This window comes from Triturus cristatus, chromosome 4_1 (assembly GCF_964204655.1).
Source record: "Triturus cristatus chromosome 4_1, aTriCri1.1, whole genome shotgun sequence".
Lineage (NCBI taxonomy): Eukaryota > Metazoa > Chordata > Amphibia > Caudata > Salamandridae > Triturus > Triturus cristatus.
Window position 1 is genome coordinate 110,540,570 of NC_140585.1, and position 7,876 is coordinate 110,548,445.

Below are 7,876 nucleotides of genomic sequence, written 5' to 3' on the forward strand. Positions count from 1 at the left end.
TGTGCCAAGAAGAATTGATAACCTGGCGTAACTTATAGTTAAAGTTAGAGGGCCCGATTCACAGAACTAACTTAAGACAAATTCCTAAACTTACTACCATTTTGGTATTCACAGAATGCACTTACTGCTTTTGGTATTCACAGAATGCACTTACTGCTTTTGGTATTCACAGAATGCACTTACTACTTTTGGTATTCACAGAATGGATTTACGACTACTAACTTTACGTCCGCACTCGCGCCGGAAATTCCGGCCCGGAGGCGGAGCTTCCAGCCTGGAGGCGGGGCTTCTGGGCTGGAGGCGGGGCTTCCGGGCCAGAGGCGGAGCTTCCAGCCCAGAGGTGGAGATTTTGCCCATGGCTAAATCTCCGCCACTGGCCGGAATCCCCACCTCCGGGCCGGAAGCTCCGCCTCCGGCCTGGAAGCCCCGCCTCCGGGCCGGAAGCTCCGCCTCAGGGCCGGAAGCTCCGCTTCCGGGCCGGAATTTCCGGCCCGAGTGCGGACGTAAAGTTAGTAGTCGTAAATCCATTCTGTGAATACCAAAAGTAGTAAGTGCATTCTGTGAATACCAAAAGTTGTAAGTTTAGGATTTTGTCTTAAGTTAATTCTGTGAATCGGGCCCTCTTGTCTGGTGATGCAAACCAGATTGTTATCATTCCTCTTGATTTTGTTTTGGAGAATGCTATCTCTTTTGTAATATTTGGCCCTCTTGTAGCACTCCTTGATTAATCTATGTGGATATCCTCTATTGAGGAGTTTCCTTTTCAATTGTTCCGCATGAAAGTCATATTTCTGGATAGAAGTGCAATTTCTGCGGGGACGCAGAAATTGGCTGAAGGGTATGCTGTCCTTCTAGATACGCGGATGATAACTCTCATATTGAAGGAGAGTATTTTGTGCAGTATGCTTTGTGTACAGCGAAACCTCAATAACTCAATCAACCACCTGAATCCAGATATTCAAGAATTCAATCTTGTCCTTGCTACAGTTAGGACTAAATTTAAGATGGGAGTCACATATTATTGAATGTTGGTAAAGTAATCCATGGTTACATTGCAGTCGGGGTAGTGACCGCGTTGTAAAGGCATGTTGTTGTTGTGAATGTGGGGTAAAGGATGTTTCCTATACCTATAATAAGAAAAAGATATATCAGAACATAAGTAAGATTAAATAATATTTTCCCAAGGTCCATGTCCTCTCTATTATGAAGACAGATTAATTTGTCTAAGTCCTCCGGAGATCCAAAATTCAAGGATTTCTCCTTGTAAGTAATGCTCAATTGGCAATTGTGCACCAGGCCATATCTAGCATTCATGGAACGTAGAGCAATAAGTAGTAAAAGAAATTCCTTCCATTGAGCAGCTGTTGCTCTTGAAACAACCTGTGAAAAAAGGCCTTCTGACCAGACCACAGCATTCGCTTTCTTTGTTTAGCCACCGAGAGGACACTCATCAGATCAGAGTACTGAAAAAAGAAAGAACGATAATGTCTCTTGGTCGTCTGATGAAGATGAGGTTGAAGTTTTAGGGTCAACGCAATGTGCTCTTTGGAGATTGAGATAGGCGTCATCCTTCAGGCCAACTGTTTTTTGAAATGTGAACCTTGAGAAAGGAAATCATATCAGAACCCTCTGCTTCCTCAGAAAATTCTGTAGATGTGTTGTGTCTATTATGGTTTTCCAAGTCTTCAGTAAATTTCCTTGGACATCATCTCAACCTCATCAGTCATATCTTGGATGTCACTAATTCATTGTTCTACCTCAGACACCTTAGAATCCAGGCTTGACCATTTCTCCTCAATCCGTTTCCATCAACAACAGCTTTAAATTATTTCTTTCCTCCGTGAAGTTTTCTACTGTTAGATTGTCTTCGTCGGAGAGGTAGGATCCTTTGTTTGCCTCTTATTATGTTACTGTTAGAGACTTTGCAGTGAAGTGGCATGGTCATAAGTAATGACACTGGTTTATATGTAAGAGGAAGAAGCATAGTCTGTACTCGAAGACATGAGGAGAGTGTGATTATGGCCTGAAGGAATTTTGCAGCCTCTAATATGATGCCCAAACAAGTAAGGGGACTCTTGACAAGCCAATAGCCAAGACTATAAATATATGATAAGGAATAATAAATAGCAGTCTGTTTTTGATGAAAATCAGCAATGTTACAACTACCTGTCGATACCTCTCAGTCAGTATGTCATATGGAAGAGGAGTACCTTATTTTGCCTGAGCAGGGACGCAAAACAACTTCTCCATCTCCAGATGCATTGTGCAGTCGCCAGAAATAATGTCCTTAATACAATTCTAATGTGAGGGCGAGCAAGCATGACCTTCAAAGCACTACGGCAGGCCAGGAAAGATAAAAAATGGCAGCCGTGGCAGCCCGACATGAGGGAGTGGGAGTGGAGCGAAAACACTATGCAAAAAGCCAGTCAAACGGTCTGTAAAGGAACCTACTCACTCCCTGCATGCTCCACTGCCGCCATGGCATGCCTCAGGTAAAATTTAGAGGCACCCTCTGGTGAGGCTCCAACAGGTGTATCCAAAGTGCCAAGAGACTCATGCCATGATGCCCATCTTGTAGGCAGTCCGGCCACGCCCTCGTCTCGCCTATCTTTTCTTTGAGGAGATCTCTGTCCCGAATCGGGACATATCCGCACATGTAACGATACATTTTTGTAGTAAGTGGGAGAAAAAGAGGGAAATGACTGTAAATTGGAGAATACTTAAGACTAATGGGTTAGGATTGAGGGAGGTGTTTAGGGATGGTTATGGAGGAGTTTAGAAAGGAAAAAACAACCACCCTCAAATGAGTAACCCCCTAAAATATTCACAACCTGCCCTTCCAAAGTTACTACAGTTAAAAAGGAGCCAAACTTTCATAAATATACTCCAGCTCAGGGCTGGAGGGAATCCAGCACTAGACATGGCCAATCACTGGTACTTCAATACCCCCCAGATGAAACATTTGGAGTTAGGGACCACGCAGAAAATTATGTTAATAAATACTAAAATATGTAAACTATTAAAAAATATAAATGCATTTTATTTAAGGTTGTCTCTAAATAAATTAAAAATGAATTTAACTTTAATATTAATTTATTTACATTTATTGCAATTAATTTCATACCTCCCTTTAACGATTGTTAATACATCATCAAGAAATATATATATATTTTTTTAGATGGGTATCTTTTTGTAATTTCAACTTCAGAAAAATATTTTTATTTTAAATAAATATATTCAAAATAATATTGTTAAATTTTAAAATTAGGTTAACAATGCTGTAACTGTTTTATTAATTATGAATAGCAGGACCTTTTGTAGATTGCCCATAACCATATCCCCTATTGGGGTTGTCTTTAAAAAGAAGCCAGGGAATTTAGACTGATATAGGATCGTTAATCCATAAATTATTTTATTTCTGAAGGGATGAGCATAATGCATTATGCCTTGGAGGACTCAGCTACTGCAGTGATCAATAAATTTGGGCTAGGTGATCTGATGGCGAAATGCGATATTGATTTGGCTTTTCATTTGCTGCCTGTTCATTCGGATGATTTTGAGTTGCTCGGAATCCAGTTTGCAGGATGTATATTTGTTGACAAAGCATTGCTGATGGGCTGTTCCGTTTCTTGTTCATTGTTTGAAGCCGTTGGTGCATTTTTACAGAACTTGTTTCAAATGGGTACTAGTTCAGACACTATGACACATTACTAAGATGATTTTTTTTATGTGGGTTCTGCACAGTCTACAGAGTCTGCAGACATGCTGACCAGGTTTCAGGAGTTGATGCGAGGCTTGAGGGTCTCTATTACCCCAGTGAAGACAGTTGGATCAGTGGAGGTTTTGACCTTTCTAAGTGTAGATCTGGATTCCAAGAGAATTAAGGTTTGGGTGCCCTCAGAGAAAAAAGAAAAGTCGATGGCCTTGCTAATAAAGATGCTAGATAAAGACAAGGTGAAAGTAAATGAGATTCAGGTTTTGCTTGGCCATCTGAATTGTGCTTGCAGAACTGTCAGCTCAGGCTGTACATTTTGTAGGAGACTGGGCTTGGCCCTGTCTGGGGCGTCTCTCCCTCATCATAGTATTCAGTTGAAAGTGATTGTGAATGCAGACTTGAGTAATTGGTAGACCTTTTTGAATGAGTTCGACTGGGTCCTGATGGCAGAGATTGGGGGGAGTAGTTTTTGGAGATCTTCTCAGATGCAGCTGGCTTCTCAGGTTTTGGAGTTTTCTGACTTGGGCATTGGTGTGCTGGAATCCAGGCCAGAGCAATGGAAAAGGAGTTGGCCGCAGCATTGCATTTTCTGATTTTTTCAGTAGTGTTGGTGGTTTGCCTGTGGTACACATTCTCTTCAACATGTAGATAACATGGCGTTGGTAAACATTGTCAATGGACAGTCAGCCAGAGATGTGCAAGTTTTGAAGTTGTTGAGAGTTTTTGTTTTAGAATGTCTGCGCCCGAACGTTATTTTTAGGGCACGGTATATTGCAAGAGTGGATAATAGCATTGCAGATGGTCTCTCTCGTCTCCAGTGGCAGAGATTCCGTGGTCTAGCACCCTGTGCAGAGGAGAGGAGGACACATATAAAGGGGCTCCTGTGGACCATTTGAGAGGGCATATGATGCACCTGGTCAGAAGTTCCTTGTGCAACTCCTGGTGGCAAGAGTACAGTTAAGGTATGGATAGAGTTCAGGCTTCTTGTGCTAAGGGGAGGAGAGTAGAGGATGGAGAGGAGTGGCGCTGGGCGGATGTGGTAACATTCATTACGCTTTTGATTGAACGAGGTCTATCTGCTGTGACAATTGCTGAAAAGCTGGTGGATTTGGCTTTTTTTGGCAAGCTGTACTGGGGTTATGAGCCATCAGCAAGTGAGTTGGCAAAATAATTTGGGGAGGTTTGACCAGAAAGAGAGAGGACCTATGGAACTGATAAGGAAGCTTGTAACTTTGCATATTCTGAAAAGATTGGTGGAAGTCCTTCCGCAGGTTAGTCCTGTGGAACAGGAGTGATACTTTTTTCTGAACTGATGGTTTGGCTATTTTTGCTGGCTTTTCATGTGAGAAAGTTTATTTGGTTCCATGAAGAAGGTCGGCACAATGCTGCAGGGGGAAGTGCTTCAGAGGGAAGTGATGGTATGGCTGCCTCGACCCAAGATGGATGTGTAATGGAGAAGAAAGTGTAATAGCCCTTATGCGTTACTTGGATGAAAGTTTTTGCCTGCTGCATTGATAGCAGACGTTCACAGGGATGGGAGCCTCTGGAAGGTGAAGTTTTCAGGCATGCAACAGGAAGCAGACTGTTATAGTCTCAGGTTCTAGGAGTGTTGCGGATGGCTTTGAAAGTGATGGGGATGCAGGGAGAGGAGTTTGATACACATCTTTTAGAATAGACATAGCAACAGACGCAAAGATGCATGGTTGGCCAGGGCATGACATTCCGAGGGTGGGGAGGTATTAGTCTGAAAACTACAAATGTTACATGAGATGGGGTTTGACATTGTAGAGAAAGTTTATCAATGCTTCCTGTTTGCTGTCGGTTGCATGGCAGGGCCTGGGCGTGTGCACATTGAGGCCTGGATTAACAGGGCGAGGAACAAACATAACCGAGGCTTTGAAGATGTATGCACATGGTTGTGAGAGAGGGTAGTCCTATATTGTCTCCCCTAGTTAGGTGACCCCAAGCACCACAAGCACAATGGGCAACACTTACATCACAAACTCCATTTTAAAGGGGGTGTGCTTGATTTATGCATGTAAGCATTGACGTATCTGTCGAAAGGGGGTGGCACACTGCTCTCCTGTTCCTCTGTTGGCCCTGAGACTTACCTCATGCGGCCAGTTCTGAAGCATGAAGGGTAAATACATAGGATACTTTCTCTGGCATTACTGGGATGACTGGGATTATACTGTGGGATGACTGGCTTTCTGAGTCACCAGTAATCTTTGTTGGCCTGCAAAATTACCCTGCAGCTAATGCAAATCATCTGGAGACCTTAAGACAGTGGTTCTAACCTTTGGTTCAAGGACCCCAGGGGGTAAACAAGCCCTACTCAGCGAGTCCGCAGATGTTTTATAAAATGAAATACTATTAAAAATAATACATTTAAATAGAAAATGATATACAAATTGTTAGACCTGATACCATTGGTGTGAGTCTCCCTTCCAATTATTTACTGATTGCCTCCTCTGTTTTTGACATGTTTTGCTGGTTTAGATACTTTGGGCACTGTGCCACTGCTATTTAGTGCCACAGTGCAAGTGCTCCCTTTGTAAATTGATGTAATGAATCAGGCACTCCATGATTGGCTTATTTGATTTACTTGTCAGACCCTAGTACAGTGCACCATGTGTGCCCAGGGCCAATAAATCAAATGCTGCTGGTGGGCTTGCAGCACTGGTTGTGCCACCCACAAGAGCAGCTTGCAAAGTGTGTCTCAGGCCTGCCATTGATAGACCTGTGTGCAGTCTAGTACTGCTACGTTGTCTTGGTAAGTACACCCACTTGCCAGTCCCTAAACCAGTGGCGGCTGGTGACATTTGAATGTGGTGACACATAAAATTAGCGGTGGAACACACCCCGGCGAGCGAGCGTAGCGAGCAAGTCCATCGACCTAAGGGGGATTTGGGGGGGTTCACCCCCTGCGCAAATTTTGAAAAATGAGTGGGCAAATGGTGCAGTTCAATTGACATCTTTAACACTAAACCACAGACATATACGGCATGCGTGAACACGTCAGTTCAACTAAGAAACATATTTAATGTATTGCACCACGCTAATATTTAGCCAGATAAATATGCACTTTTCATGACTACACGCTCACACAAACATAGAACTACACAGTTGCTCTGCTCACCAACGCTGAACTAGTCACATTCAAACGTGCTATATGTGCTTCTAGTGACATATGCTCACTAAACAAATAGTGGTACAAAACGTGAGACACGGCATTCCTTCAAAGTATACACAGTGCTGTTTCAGACACACACCCTTACTAATGTAGCCTTTCAACTGCAGACGCACTGCTGTCAAACCATGGCCATAAGCAAAATGTCATCCTTACAAAATGATTCCTCTGCCACAGACAACGCTCCTATGGGCTACAGGAAAGACTGCACGTCATACGCTCGGGAAGACACCCATTTCCTGTGCTGTGAAACATGCATGATTAAAGTTACACACAAGCATGCACACGGATGTGCGCCTGGAATCTGCTTCCTGTAGTCTATCGTATACGTGTTCACAGCTAACCATGGACTTAGGCATGCTCACACACTACATACATGTGTACGTCATATGGTCTGGAGTTTGAGGAAATGAGTTCTGTGAATCAAAGCTGCAAATTAATTACACACAAGCCATTTTAGCATTTTAACAATGCAATAATACTAAACATTTGTTCTCATTAGGATGCAAGTCACCTTGAAGTACTGGGTATTTTAAGCCCAGCGGTGCAGGGGAGCACACCCTATGACTTCTGGGTTACTCCCTGTTTCAGACCTACAGAAACACAGAGTCTTCTGGGTGAAGTCAAAGATTCGTTTATTGGCTGCAGACCAAATACAGGTATCCTAGAAGTACAACAGCGTGTATGTTCTCAGGAGACTGCTAAAAATCATAGAAACGGACTTCTTCTTAAATACACTTTTTCCTGCCTCAAGCATACATTCCTAGGTTTACGATACGGCAATATACAAGTGTACAGTTCAAACGAAAGAGCAGAGTCATGATGACCATCCCACATTCCAATTAAGCCAGCCCACAATTATTTACACAGCAAGGTTTAGATCCCACATTAGATATCGATAGGCCCCAATAAACATGAGCATCTCCTGTTTTGGGAAACAAGCCATAAAGCAGGAACAAGCAGGTGCGAAA